The sequence below is a fragment of the Macaca mulatta genome, chromosome 7 (assembly GCF_049350105.2).
Source record: "Macaca mulatta isolate MMU2019108-1 chromosome 7, T2T-MMU8v2.0, whole genome shotgun sequence".
Classification (NCBI taxonomy): Eukaryota; Metazoa; Chordata; class Mammalia; order Primates; family Cercopithecidae; genus Macaca; species Macaca mulatta.
Window position 1 is genome coordinate 45,591,487 of NC_133412.1, and position 16,374 is coordinate 45,607,860.

Consider the following 16,374-nt stretch of genomic DNA (forward strand, 5'->3'; position numbering starts at 1 on the left):
GCATTCCACCAGAGGCCTGGAAGTTGCCCCATCTCTGCACACACCACTGGGGAGCCCTGAGGACAAACTCACATGGCACCAGCTTCACCTCACCATTGCCAGAGCATGCAGTTCAGGGCACTGAAGATTGTCCAGTCCACCACCACTGACACCTGACCACTCCTCCCAGGGGCCTACCCACCCTGCCACTACCACAACAGCTGGCAATTACCTGTGCATGTCACCTGCAGGCCTGGAGACTAGCTCACACAGCCCATCACAGCTACCACCAACACCAGTGTACACTGTTTATTTTTGAATAAAATACAAACTACATTTGAAAGCTTCAACAATAGGTAGATCAAGGAGAAGAAAGAATCTCAGAACTCGAAGAATGGTCTTTTGAAATAGCCCAGTGAGACAAAAATAAAGAAAAAAGAAAAAGAATGAACAAACCCTAACTTGACACATGACACACCATAAAGCAACCAAATATGCAAACTTTTGGAGTCCTAGAAGGCAAAGAGAAAACAAAAGAGTTAGAAAACCTATTTAATGAAATAACAGATAAAAACTTCCCAAGTCTGGCAAGAGATTTAGACACGCAGATGCAAGAGGCTTAGAGATCCTCCAACAGATATAATGCAAAGTTCTTCTCCATGACACATTATAGTCAAACTGTCAAAAACAGAGAGAATTCTAAAGACAGCAAGAGAAAAGCATCTGGTTCCCTATAAAGGGACCCCCATCAGACTAATAGTGGACTTCTCTTCAGAAACTTTACAGGCCAGGACAGAATGGAGAGTATATGCAAAGTGCTGAAAGAAAAAAACTGCTGATTAAGGATACTATACCCAGCAAGATTATCCTTTATAAGTGAAGGAGAAATAAAGTCTTTCCCAGACAAGCAAAAACTTCATCACCACCCGGAATCAAAGCCAACACGTCCTATGCAACCAACACTGTAGACACATATGCAGGATAAAGTCCTCCTCTCCCCTCTGCTCCCTGCAAGAAATGCTTGAGGGAGTCCTACAAATGGAAGTGAAATAACAAACCAGAAAAACAATTCAAGATATGAATAAGAAATTTGCCAGAGAAAGAATGTTATTTACCATTATGAAACACATAAGAATGTAAGAACCACTGGTAGAGCAAATGCACAAACAAGGAAGAGAAAAGACTCAAATGTTATCACTACAGAAACGATCAAACCACAATGTTAAATCATAATAAAGAAAGAAACTACTAAAAGACTTATAAAACACCCAGAAATAATTTACTAAAATGATAAGAATAAGCTATCACATATCAATAATAACTTTGCATGTGAATGAATTAAACTTTCCACTTAAAAGATGTAGACTGGCTGAATGGACTTTTTGAAAGACCTAATTATTTACTGCCTATAAGAAACAGACATCCTGTAGAAAGACACATATAGACTGAAAGTAAAAAGATGGAAAAAGATATTCCAAGCAAACAAATCAAAAGTGAGCAGGAGTAGCTACACTTAGATAACATAAACTTGAAGTAAAAAACAATAAAAAGGCCGGGCACGGTGGCTCAAGCCTGTAATCCCAGCACTTTGGGAGGCCGAGATGGGCGAATCACGAGGTCAGGAGATCAAGACCATCCTGGCTAACATGGTGAAACCCCATCTCTACTAAAAAATAAAAAAAAAAACTAGCTGGGCGAGGTGGCGGGCGCCTGTAGTCCCAGCTACTTGGGAAGCTGAGGCAGGAGAATGGCGTAAACCCGGGAGGCGGAGCTTGCAGTGAGCTGAGATCCGGCCACCACACTCCAGCCCGGGCGACAGAGCGAGACTCCGTTTCAAATAAATAAATAAACAAATAAAGTTAAAAAAAACCAAAAACAATAAAAAGAGACAAGTTATATTAGTCAGCATTATCTACAGGGACAGAACTAATAGGATATATAAAGGGAAGTTCATTGAGTATTAACTCACAAGATCACAAGGTCCCACAATAGGCCATCTGCAAGCTGAGGAGCAAGGAGAGCCAGCATGAGTCCCAAAACTGAAGAACTTGGAGTCTGATGTTCAAGGGCAGGAAGCATCCAGCATGGGAGAAAGACGTAGGCTGGGAGTCTAGGCCAGTCTAGTCTTTTTGCATTTTTTTTTTTTTCTGCCTGCTTTGTATTCTAGCTGTGCTGGCAGCTGATTAGATGGTGCCCACCCAAATTAAAGGTGGGTCCGCCTTTCCCAGTCCACTGACTCAAATGTTAATCTCCTTTAGCAACACCCTCACAGACACACCCAGGATAAATACTTTGTATCCTTCAATTCAATCAAGTTTATACTCAGTATTAACCATCACAGAAGGTCATTGTATAATGATAAAGGAATCAATTTAGCAAGAGGATATAACAATTGTAAATACATATGCACCCAACACTGGAGCACCCAGATATATAAAGCAAATTTTATTAGATTTAAAGGGAGAGACAGAGTGCAATAAAATAATAGTGGGGGGCTTCAATAGCCCACTCTCAGCATTAAACAGATCATCTAGACAGAAAATTGACAAACATTGGATACAAACTACACGTTAGACCAAATGGGTCTGACAGACATTTATAGAACATTTCAGCCAACAGCTACAGAACATACATTCTTCTCATCAGCACACACAACATTCTCCAGGATAGACCATATATTGGGACACAAAACATGTCTCTCAACAAATTTTTGAAAATTGATATATCACAATTTTATCAAACCACCAAAAACCAAGTCAATAACAAGAGGAACTCTGGAAACTGTACAAATACATGAAAATTAAATAACATGCTCCTGAATGACCACTGAGTCAAGGAAGAAATTAAGGAAGAAATAAAAATTTATTGAAACAAATGAAAATCAAAACATAACATTCTAAAATCTATGGGATACAACAAAAGCAGTGCTGAGAGGTAAGTTTGTAGAAATAAGTGCCTACATCAAAACAATAGAAAGATTTAAAGTAAATAATCTAATAATGCACTTCAAGGAACTTGAAAAGCAAGATCAAACCAAAACCAACATTAGTGGAAGGAAGGAAATAATAAACATTGAGGCAGAACTAAATGAAATTGACACTAAAAAACAATACAAAGTATCAGCCAGGCGCAGAGGCTCACGCCTGTAATCCCAGCACTTTGGGAGGCCAAGGCGGGCAGATCACAAGGTCAGGAGATTGAGACAATCCTGGCTAACATGGTGAAATCTCATCTCTACTAAAAATACAAAATAATAGCCGGGCGTGGTGGCATGAACCTGTAATCCCAGCTACTCGGGAGGCTGAGGCAGGAGAATCACTTGAACCTGGGAAGTGGAGGTTGCAGTGAGCCGAAACTGTGCCACTGCCCTCCAGCCTGGGCAACAGAGTGAGACTCCATCTCAAAATAAATAAATAAATAATAAAAAAAATACAGAGGATCAATAACATGAAGAGTTGGCTTTTTGAAAAGATAAACAAAATTGATAAACCACTTGCTAGACTAAGTAAAAAAAAGATCCAAATAAAATCAGAAATGAAAAAGGAGACATTATAACTGATACTCAGAAATACACAGGATCATCAGATACTTGTATAAACAACTATACACCAATAAACTGGAAAATCTAGAGAAAATGGAAAAATTCAATATATACAACCTACCAAGATTGAACCAGGAAGAGATAGAAAACCTAAACAGTCCATTAACAAGTAAGGAGATCAAAGAAGTAATAAAAGTCTCCCAACAAAGAAAAGTCCAGGACTAGATGGCTTCACTACTGAATTCCACCTAACTTTCAAAGAAGAGCTAACACCAATTGTCTACAAACTTTTCCAAAAAATTGAAGAGGAGATTCTCCCTAACTCATTCTATGAGGCCAGCATTACCCAGTTGCCAAAACCAGCCAAAGATGCAACAAAAAAGAAAACTATAGACCAATATACCTGATGAACATAGACACAAAAATCCTCAAAAATACTAGCAAATCAAATCCAACAGCATACCACAAAGATAATACACCATGATCAAGTGGGATTCATCCCAGGGATGCAAGGATGGTTCGATGTATGCAAATCAGTAAACAGCATACATCACATCGACAGAATGGAGGACCAAAACCATATGATCTCTCAGCTCATGCAGAAAAAGTGTTTAATAAAACTCAACATCCCTTCATGATAAAAACTCTCAACAAACTAGGCAGAGAAGGCATACCTCACCATAATAAAGAACATGTATGACAAACCCACAGCTAACACCATACTAAATGGGGAAAAGCTGAAAGCCTTTCCTCTAAGAACTGGAACAAGACAAAGATGCCCACTTTCGCCACTCTTATTCAACATAATACTGGAAATCGTAGCCAGAGCAAGTAGGCAAGAGAAAGAAATATATGGCATCCAAATTGGAAAAGAGGAAGTCAAACTGTCCCTCTTTGCTGATGATATGATCTATGATCTTATACCTAGAAAAACCTAAAGACTCCACCAAAAAACTCTTTATTGAGAAAATAATTCAGTAACGTTACAGGATAAAAAATTAACATATAAAAATCAGTAGTTTTATTAGTAATAAACTAGCCGAGAGAGAAATAAGAAAGGTAGTTCCATTTACAATAGTGACAAAAAAATATACCTTGGAGTAATTTAACCAAGGAGGTGAAAAATCTCTACAAGGAAAACTACAAAGTACTGTTAAAAGAAATTGAAGAGTACACAACCAAATGGAAAGACATCTCATGCTCATGATTGGAAGAATTAGTATCATTAAAATGACCATACTGTTTAAAGCAATCTACAAATGCAATGCAATCTCTATTAAAATATCAACATCATTTTTTCACACAATTAGACAACGCAATTCTAAAATTTGTATAGAACCAGGAAAAAAAAAAAGCCTAAATAGCCAAAGCAATTATGAGCAAAAAGAGCAAAGTTAGAGGCAGATATAGTAAACAAAACAGGATAGTATCAGTATAAAAACAAACACATAGACCAATGCAACAGAATAGAGAATCCAGAAATAAATTTGCATGTTTACAGACAACTGATTTTCAACAAAGGCACCAAGAGCATACATTGGGGAAAGGTCAGTCTCTCCAACAAATTGTGCTAGTAAAATTGTAAATTCATATGCAGAAGAATGAAACTGGACCCCCGTCTCTCACCGTATAGAAAAATGAACTTAAAATAGATTAAAGACTTAAAGGTAAGATCTGAAACTATTAAAATACTAGAAAAAATATAGAGAAAACACTCAGGACACTGGTCTAGGCAAAGATTTCATGGCTAAGACCTTGAAAGTACAGGCAACAAAAAGAAAAATAGACAAATGGGACTGTATTAAATTAAAAAGCTTCTACACAGCAAAGGAAACTATCAACAGAGTGAAGAAACAGCCTGTTATAAGGGAAAAAATATTTGCAAACTATTCATTTGTCAAGGGACTAATATCCAGCATATACAAGGAACTCAAATAACAATCCCATTAAAAAGTGGGCATAGGCTGGGTGCAGTGGCTCATGCCTGTAATCCCAGCACTTTGGGAGGCCGAGGCTGGTGGATCACGAGGCCAGGAGATTGAGACCATCCTGGCTAACACAGTGAAACCCCATCTCTACAGAAAATACAAAAAATTAGCTGGGTGTGATGGCACGCACCTGTAGTCCCAGCTACTCAGGAGGCTGAGGCAGGAGAATCACTTGAACCCAGGAGGCAGAGGCTGCAATAAGCCGAGATTGCGCCACTGCACTCCAGCCTGGGCAACAGAGCAAGACTCTGTCTCAAAAAAATAAAATAAAATAAAAAATAAAAAGTGGGCAAAGGACATGAAGAGCCACTTCTCAAAAGAATACATAAAAATGCCCTCTGTCTCAAAAAGAAAAAAAAAAACAGTTACTTTAAAGTCTGTGTCTACTAAGTCTGATGTCTGTGCTGCCTCAGCAATGGTTTCTGTCAATTTATTTTTCCCACTGCTTTCCTACTTCTTTGTACGCTTTGTGGTTTTTTTGTTGTTGTTGTTGTCGTTGTTGAAAACTGGACATTTGAATATTATAACGTGTTATCTCTGGAAAACAGATTATTTACATTCCCTAGAGTTTGCTGTTCTTGATTGTTGATGGCTTAACTTTTGTACAGCCAGGGTTTTTACTGAAATTTCCCTGAACCCTGGGAACTTAAAAAACAAACAAACAAACAAACAAAACTTTTTCCAATCTTTGAGATCTGACTTTTTGCAGGAGCACCCCTTTAACACTTAATAAGGCCATTTGAAATTCTTCTTCAGCATTCATTTCCTGGTTGCACTGAGTCTGTATGTCAATCAGTGGTGCAATCTTAGGCTGTTCTCAGTTCTCTGAACATGCATCCTGTCCCAGACATGTGTGTTGCTTTCTAAGTTGTCCTATATACACAGCACTTTTGAATTTGAATGCCCTAACTTCCCAACAATTATCTCTCCCTGGCTTTTACTCCCAGGCTTTAGGAGGGTTAATAGATGTACGAACTGTACTCTTCGGCCCCAGGCAGTTGCAGTTTGTTTGTTTGCCTTACAATGTTTAAACAATGCCTGCTGCTTTTCTACAGTGGGTTACAGTGTGAAAACAAAAATGAGCACTTTGCATCAGTTTTTCAGGTAACACCCAGACAGGTTAGAATGGACTTACATAATAATTGTGTATAAAGTTGGCTCTGCTCTCTATAAACAAGTCCCTATAAACGGAGTCCCAAGCTCTCTATAAACGGAGTCCCACCCTGGGAAGGTGGGCTGCCATCTGTAAGACCGCTATTGAGTCAGGGAAAGGGTTCATAAAGTTTTCTTTCCATTTTCAAGTTGCCTTAAAAAAAAATTGGCTGGGCATGTTGACTTACCCTATAATCTGAGCACTTTGGGAGGCTAAGGCAGGAGGATCACTTGAGCCCAGGAATTTGAGACCAGACTGGGCAACGTAATGAAACCTTGTCTCTAAAAATAAATAAATAAATAAATAAATAAAGTAATAAATAAATTTTTTAAATGAACATTTGCTTGGTTGCTGTAAATCTTTAACTATTTCCCAAAATTCTGATAAAGTTGCTCTGACAATTTCTGGTTATTTGTTCAATATTTCTGTGGCAGTGTGAAAATTTGTAGCTGCCTACTTCTCCATTTTGATGTCCCTCTCTCCACAAATTTTGACATATTGCATCTTCATTATTCACACACATACACACATCTAAAAAAGTAATAATAGCATAATTATGGAGGTGGAGAACAGGCTAGTAGTTCTCTGGGAATTAGGGATGGGTAGAGAAGATGGGGGTTATCGATGTCAATGTTTTAATATATGCAATGTATATACATACATACATACACAAATACTATATATGTATACACACACAAACACAGGCACATATGTACACTTTTCACATATATACACATACAGATGTTCCTCAGCTTAAGATGGAATTACATTCAAAGAAACCCATCATAAACTGAAACTATCTCAAATTGAAAATGTATTTAATCAACCTAACCTACCAAACATCATAGCCTACCCTAGCCTACCTTAAATGTGCTCAGAACACTTACATTAGCTTATAATTGGGCCAAATTGCCTAACACAAGCCTATTTTATCATAAAGTGTTTAATATCTTATGTATTAATAATTTATTGGATAGTTTTTGAAAGTGAAAACAGAATGGTTGTATAGGTACTTGAAGTATGGTTTCTACTGACTGTGTATTGCTTTTTTTGTTTGTTTGTTTTTTGAGATGGAGTCTCGCTCTGTTGCCCAGGCTAGAGTGCAGTGGCGTGATCTCAACTCAGTGCAACCTCCACCTCCTGGAATTCAAGCAATTCTCCTGCCTCGGCCTCCACAGTAGCTGGGATTACAGGCACATGCCACCGCGCCCAGCTGAGTTTTGTATTTTTAGTAGAGATGGGGTTTCACCGTGTTGCCTAGGCTGATCTTGAACTCCTGATCTCAGGTGATCCACCCGCCTTGGCCTCCCAAAGTGCTAGGATTACAGGCATGAGCCACAGCCACTGCACCTGGTCGAATGTGTATTGCTTTTGCACTGTGGTAAAGTTTTAAAATTGTAGATCAAACCATTGTAAGCTGGGGACAGTCTATATACACCTACTTTTTATTTTGAAATAATTGTAAAGTTACCTGCAAGATAAATGTACAGGGAAGTCACATGTACCTTTCCTCAGTCTCCTGCAATGTTAACATCCTAGGCAACTATAATACAATATCACAACCAAAAAATTGGCATCAACATCACCCATCCTTTCTACCCTTCCCTAATCCCCAGAGAACTACTAGCCTGTTCTCTATCTCAATAATTATGTTACTATGATCATTATTTTTAGACACAGGGGCCTTGCTATGTTGCCCAGGCTGGTCTTGAACTCCTGGGCTCAAGAGATCCACCTGACTCAGCCTCCCAAAGTGCAGGGATTATGGGTGTGAGCCACCAAGACCAGCCTATGTCTATGATTATGTTATTACATGATTGTTACATAAATGCAATAATGTACTATGTGTTCTTTTGAAATTCTTTTTTTCTTAACCCAGCATAATTTCCTAGAGATTTATCCAAGGTGTTATATTATTTTTTTCATTGCTTATTAGTAGTCCATGGTATGTATGTATCACAGTTTTAGCCATTTATTCATTGAAGGAGATTTGGGTAGTTTCCAGTTTTGAACTCATAAATACAGCTGCTATGAACATTCTTCTACAAACTTCTGTATGAAAATGTCATTTCTCTGCCTAAGGGTGCAATTGCTGAGTTGTATAGTAAGTACATTCTATTTTCAAAGGAAGTACCAAACTATTTTCCACAGTGGTTGTACCTTTCCTACGAACATGTATGTTGGTATTCATATCTAAGTGTGTGTTCCATATCTAAGAAGGCTATGTCTAACTCAATAACATAGGGATTTTCTTCTAAGACTTTTTTAACTTTAATTTTTAAATTCAGGTCTGTGATTCATTTTGAGTTGTTTTTTTTTTTTTTTTTTTTTTTGTATTGGGCAAAGGCCACAATAATCCTAGGGTCCCATGAAAATGCTTTAAATATTTTCAGATAATAAGAACAAACTAAATGCAATTGATGGCAGCAGCTGGCTGTCCGTGGCGGCCGCTGTCATCAAGTCAGCTGCTGTGGGGAGGGTGCCAGGAGGAGCAGAGCTGGGCTGGAGTAGTGCTGTGCTCCACAAAGCCAGCAGGAGCCAGGGACAAGTGAGAACCCCCCCACCGAGCCTGCCACCTTGGGTGCCACTGCAATGGGGGCCGGCTGAGCCACCTGCCAGCAGGGAGCAGCGTGGTTGGGCACAGAGGGGCCCAGTGAGGACCTGGAGCTGCAAGGAGGTGTGACCAGGGCTGCCTGCATGCTGCTCCACAGAGTAGGCAGGCAGGAGTCCTACCCTCCCAGGCACAGGACCTGGGCATCTCTGCAGTCTGTACCCTTGGGGTCCTGGGAAAATCCCCCTCCTCCCTCAGGCTTGCTCAGTCTGCTCCTGGTGCCTAGCCTCTCCCTGCTTCTGGTGCCTGCTCCAATCTCAGAGCAGGGTTGGGGTTGAGCTCAGGCACTGTTACAGTCTGGCCAGGTGTGTGCACACTTGGGCCAGCACTGACACACCAGCCCCCTGCCGTCTTGGACCTTTCCAGAATTTGGGCCCCAAGGAGCTCTGGGAGGAAGCTGAGGGGGGTCTGAGGACAACTCAGCACTGGACTACAGGTGCCCTTTGGCAAGGTCAACCTGGGCACCATGGAAGGTGGCAGGAGGCAGACTGGCTCCTGGGTGGAAGAGGTCATGTTACCGGTGAAGCCCCACCTTCAGGCCAGGCTGCTAGTCCTGCTGACTGGAGTGGGAACTTGCGGTGCCTTTTCCAGGCCCTCCCATGGCCACCCATGGATCAATTGGCAGCACTTCCTCCCATCTGAGGCCCATAAAAGCCCTGGGCTCAGCCAGAGCACTGCAGACAATGAGACGACCAGCTGCAGAGGGGAGCTACCCTCTCAGCTGATAGTTAAACTCTTGTCAGGATGACTAGCTGCAGAAGGAGCTACCCTCTTTGCTTCTAGAACTCAACACTTGTTGGGATGACTTGCCTAGCAGAGAGGAGCTACCCTCTTCTCGCCACCCTCCAGGCAAAGAGGAGGAAAGAAGAGCTGTGGCCCTTTGGGGAGCTCAGATCGGGGAGCTCTTCAAGCCAGGGCTGTGACTCCCTCTTTTGAGCCCTTAGGTTCTTGGTGTCTCCATGCTTCCAGGCACCACCATGTTCCCTGGTGCCAGGCATGGAAGCTGCTTGTGTGTGCCTGGTCCAGCTGCAGCCTTGCAGAGAACCAGCATGCAAGCTGGCACCCAGAGTTGTTCAACCCACTGTGGCAGCTGGCATGTCTGACTGCACAGTTGGACTCCATGCTCACTCACACACCCCTCACCACTTCATGCAGTCTCCCTTGGCAGGGGTGGGATCCTGGTTGGTAGTGTGAGCCTAGCTCAGCCTGCCAGGCCAAGTGGGCAAAGTGAGCCCAGCAGGCCCGAGCAAAACTTGGACAGAGGCTCCAGCGGCCACAGAGGTTTCCAGCCAGAAAAGCAACACCCTGAAGATCCACTAACATAATTAGCTGGGATTACATTTGTATTTATAGCAACACAGTTTTAAAACATAATTTTTTGGGCTTGGTGGCCTGTGCCTATAATCCCAGCTATTGGGAAGCTGAGGTGGGAGGATCACTTGAGGTCAGCAGGTCTAGACTAGCCTGGGCAACATATGGAGACCCCGTCTTTTAAAAAAAAAAAAGATGAAATATTAGGCCAGGCACAGTGGCTCATACCTGTAATCTCAGCACTTTGGGAGGCTGAGGCGAGTGGATCACCTGAGGTCAGGAGTTTGAGACTAGCCTGGCTAACATGGTGAAACCCTATTTCTACTAAAAATACAAAAAATTAGCCAGGCATGGTGGCGTGTGCCTGTAATCCCAGCTACTCGGGAGGCTGAGGCAGGAGAATCACTTGAACCTGGGAGGCAGAGGTTGCAGTGAGCCTGAGCCGAGATTGTACCATTGCACTCCAGCTTGGGCAACAAGTGTGAAACTGTCTCAAAAGAAAAAGAAATATAATTTTTTTTTTTGGCAGGGTGTGGTGGCTCACTCCTGTAATCCCAGCACTTTGGGAGGCCAAGGCGGGCAGATCACTTGAGGTCAGGAGTTTGAGACATAAGAAGCCTCTTTTCATAACAAGCCTCTTTCAATCACACCTAACGAGGTGACATGGAGTAGGACCCCTAAATGGTTTTAGGATGGGTGCTGGTCCCCATAAAATTAGAAGGTGGAGACGGGGATGGCAAGACCCTGTCTCTACTAAAAATACAAAAATTAACTGGGCATGGTAGTGCACACATATAATCACAGCTACTAGGGAGGCTGATGCAGGAGAACTGCTTCAACCCAGTGGGTGCAGGCTGCAGTGAGCCGATATGGTGCCACCGCACCCCAGCCTGAACGACAGAGTGAGACTCTGTCTCGACAAAGAACAAAGAAACAAACAAAAAAGGAAACATAATTAATTTTTTAAGCAGAAGAATGTACCTCTGATGTTCTTTCTGATACTAAATACATGGTGACTTTCCACACCAATTCTTCAATTCTCTGTCAGCAACTGGATGACCTACAAGTCATTTCAATTCTGACGTCAACTCCAGGAGTTAGTTCAGACCCCCACAAATTAATGGCTCAGTCCCACAAGGATACTCTCATTCAGACACCAGTCACAAGTTCCTTAGACCACCTGCACTCTGACTGACCAGCTGTAAAGTCAAGGCTTCCTACAATTCCTTCCTCAGCATGAATAATTCACTAAAATGACCACAGAACTGAGGAAAACATGTTACTTACATTTACTAGTTTATTAGGAAGGACGCCACTCAAACAGCTGAATGGAAGAGATGCACAGGGCAATGTAATGGGGGAATATGCAGAGCTTCCATGCCTTGTTGCCCTTCCCCACAGTACTGTCATGTGTTTGCAGCGCAGAACCTCTCCTATCTCTTGTTGAAGAATTTATAGCTCAATCACCAGCCCCTTCTTCTCCCTGGAGGTAGCGGATGGCATGAAGCTGAAAGTTCTCACTTTTCAATTATTTTGGGGGTAGAAGGAGGAAGTCTCTCTCTGTCACCCAGCCTGGTGCTCAATGGTGCGAACACAGCTTACTGCAGCCTTGACTTGCTGTGCTCAAGCGATCCTCCCACCTTGGCCTCCTAAAGTACTGGGATTACAGGTGTGAACCACCATACCCAGCCCCACCTTCTAATTTTGTGGGGACCAGTACCCATCCTGAAGCCATCTAGGGGCCCCACTCCATGTCATCTCATTAGGTATGATTGAAGGAGGCTTGTTATGAAAGCAAAAGATACTTCTGTTAGAAAATTCCATGTGTTTTAGGAGCTCTGTCTCAGGAAGGAGGGACAAAGCCCAAATACAGTTGATCTTTGCACAACCAGGGGATTGGGGAGCTGACACAGTAGAAAATTCTTCACACAGTAGAAAACTTACATATAACTTTCACTCCCCAAAAACTTAACTATTTATAGCTTACTGTTGACAAGAAGCCTTACTAATAACATAAACAGTCAATTAGCACACACATTGTATATTATACGTGTTACGTATTGTAGTCTTATAATAGACTAAGCTAGAGAAAAGAAAATGTTATTACAAAAGTCATAAGGAAGACTGTTCATTAAGCAGACGTGGGCCATTATAAAGATCTTCATCCTTGTCTTCACATTGAGTAGGCTGAGAGAGAGGAGAAAGACCAGGGGTTGGTCTTGCCATTTCAGAGGTGTCACAGGCAGGAAAAAAGTCCACATATGAGTGCATCTGCGTGGTTCAAACTCATGTTGTTCAAGCGTCAACTGTATATATTTCTACTGTAGCACAGAAACCAAGAAAGCAAAAGTGCCTAGGGCAATGGAAGTCATAACGTGGCCCTTTGAGTTAGGTAGTTTTACCAGCAGTTTTGAGACTATGGCAGCTTGTAATGGGTCCAAAAATAAGCATCAATGGATGATGATAGTGGAGATGCAGTGAAATGAACTGGCTTGGGCTTTGATTTAGAGTCAGTTGGACCTGCTGATGGATTCATTTGGGAGGTGAATGAAAGAGAGAAATCAGGATGTTTTTACAGCTTTTAAAATTTGAGGTCAGGTATGGTGGCTCACACCTGTAATCCCTGCACTTTGGGAGGCCAAGGTGGGTGGATCGCTTGAGTTCAGGAATTCAAGACCAGCCTGGGCAACATGAAGAAACCCTGTCTCTACAAAACATACAAAAATTAGCCAGGCATGGTGCTGGGCACCTGTAATCCCAGCTACTCAGGAGGCTGAGGCAAGAGAATCACTTGAATCCTGGAGGCGGAGGTTGCAGTCAGCCAATATTGTGCCACTGTACTCCAGCCTGGGTAAAAGAGCAAGACTCTGTCTCAAAAAAAAAAAAAAAAAAAAAAAAAAAAGAAAGAAAGAAAAATAAATAAAATTTGAAACCTTGCTGGCTCTCTTTTAATAGGTTTTCTTTTTCAATATTTAAGAAAACCTTTTTTCTTTTAAGCTACTGATAGCTTATAGCAATTTGGTAAGGCATACTTTCGCAAACAAAAATTCAAACATTTGCTTTTCCTTCCTACTTAATTCCTCCAACATTTGTAAACTAATCATGAAGATTCTTATTTTTATGACAATATAGTTATTTGCATAAGTTCAATAAGAAGCTCTTCTCTTTAACAAAATACAACTGGAAATATTGGTTACATTACCAAAGCTTTGATTGCAGTGTCATATTGTATTAGTCTGTTCTCACGCTGCTACGAAGACATACCTGGGACTGGGTAATTTATAAAGAAAAGAGGTTTAATTGACTCAGTTCTGCATGGCTGGGAATGCCTCAGGAAACTTACAATCCTGGTAGAAGGTACCTCTTCACAGGGTGGCAGGAGAGAGAATGGTTGCCGAGCAAAGGGGGAAGCCCCTTATAAAACCATAAGATCTCCTGAGAACTCACTATCACAAGCACAGCATGGAGGGATTCCCGCCCCCCCACCCCGCCACCAGTGCTGTTCATTCATTCATTATCAATTGAATTGATAATGATTCAATTATATCCACCTAGTCCTGCCCTTGACACCTGGGAATTATTACAATTCAAGGTGACATTTGGTTGGTGACACAGGGCCAAACCATATCATTCATATATATATATTCATATATATATAGCAACATCATATTTTAAAATCTGCATAGAATCATAGAATGCCAATTTTCAAGGGTTCTCAGCCTTATAGTGAACAACAGTTGTCACTTTCAGGCAGGCCCAGAAACCTCAAGATATTAGATATTGCAGGCAAAGTCTGATGTCTGCCTTGGTTTGACTTCCTAACATCAAGAGGTTTTTAAAAGTCCAATCTGAGACTCGTCGTCACCATTTCCAGCAAAATAAATTTAAAACAAGCTTATGTGGTTATTCTTGCTGCACTTATGTAAATAATCAGGTCAAGTTTGAAACTAAAATCATTTAAAAAAACAAATTGGTCTTACTATGATTATCTTTGGTGGAAACGGGAATGACTGTAGAGAGAAAAATTATGTTTCTGATGAAAACTATAATACACCTGTTATTAGATTGCAGCTTTGTTCATTGTTTTTGAGTTTTTATCATATATCTATAGACTAGACTGGATCCTGATTTCTCATTGCCTTCAATATCTGACTACAATTCTCCAACCATGAACAAAAACTGCTAAGCTGAACAACTCGATATAAATTTCAAGGGATAAGTCCCATGCTTGATGAGGGAACCACACAGAGGGTTCGGCAGAACACCTGATGCCACAGCCAGAGACATTTAAACTGCAAACCAGGACGAGAAATTGCTGACATCATGTTGTGGACAGTGTTTTCCAAGACTGTCAGAAGAAGACTCGCTACCATAATAAGACTCTTTCCCTTCTTAATTTTTTCTTGCTTTTGCCCACCTGTTCCACTTGGCAGGATAATGCTGTAGTTAAAATTTCACAATCAGTTGTTTTTGTGGGCAAGTTGATAAAGTGTAACATGTCAAACCCAAACCTTTACAGGACCCAAGAGAGCTTTTATTCCACCTAGTGGGTAACTTTAGCAACATCCCTAATGCAACTGTTTGTTCAAATTTTACTAGTGGCCTCTTTTGTAGAGTTAGCACTCTTTGCTTCAATTTAACCAATTCCTGAGATGCTAGATGACAGAATGGCTACCTACTAACCAAACAGGGGGAAATCTGTGCTGTTGCTGACACTTGTTGTTGTACATAATCTGGTATTATAGAGACTCAGTTTCAAAAAGTTAGCAGGCTACTTGGTTAAAACAGGTAGATTTCTCATCTGGCTCATTCTTTGATCTATATGATTTTAGTTGGTTTGGTTTATGGCAACCCTAGCTAAGAAGCATACTCTGAACTCTTGGCATTGTCCACCTGATAGTCATAATTCTCAACTATGTTCTCTCAAAAAGTTTTAAATGTTTGTATACAGCCAACTGTTGAATGTCAAGTGGTCTCTCTTCACCTGCAATGACAGAAATGCATAATCGTGAGGACACTGTAATCTATAAATGATGTGTGGAGACTAGAAAACCAGAATGATGTTAAGTGAGGGTAGTGCTAACGCCCTCCGTCTTAGTGTCACAATTTCACCTAGGTTAATTGTTAAATAAAAATCACAGGATGCCATTGTTTTGAACCAAATTCCTGCATCAGGCCTCCAGACCAGACTAAAAATCAAAATGGTGTCACCCATGTTCACTAAAACAAAACTGAGTTATCTGGTTTTACAAAAAATCATGAGAGAGAGACCAATTTTCTTTTTTTTTTTTGAGACTGAGTCTGGCTCTGTCGCCCAGGCTGGAGTGCAGTGGCCGGATCTCAGCTCACTGCAAGCTCCGCCTCCCGGGTTCAGGCCATTCTCCTGCCTCAGCCTCCCGAGTAGCTGGGACCACAGGCGCCCGCCACCTCGCCCGGCTAGTTTTTTGTATTTTTTAGTAGAGACGGGGTTTCACCGTGTTAGCCAGGATAGTCTCGATCTCCTGACCTCGTGATCCGCCCGTCTCGGCCTCCCAAAGTGCTGGGATTACAGGCTTGAGCCACCGCGCCCGGCCCAGAAGGCTTTTAGTAGAGACAAAAAAGAATGAAATAATCCTTCCATCAAGTCTACTTAAATGTCAATTTAGTGGATAAAACTCTCCCAGAATTAAGTACATCTCCCAAACCCTTCTTCTTTCTCAATGGACCGTTTGCTCCCTTCTGGTACTCAAAAAATAACATTTGAAATTGTATCTTTGTTCGTTCACTTGTCTGATTCCCCATTAGAGAACTA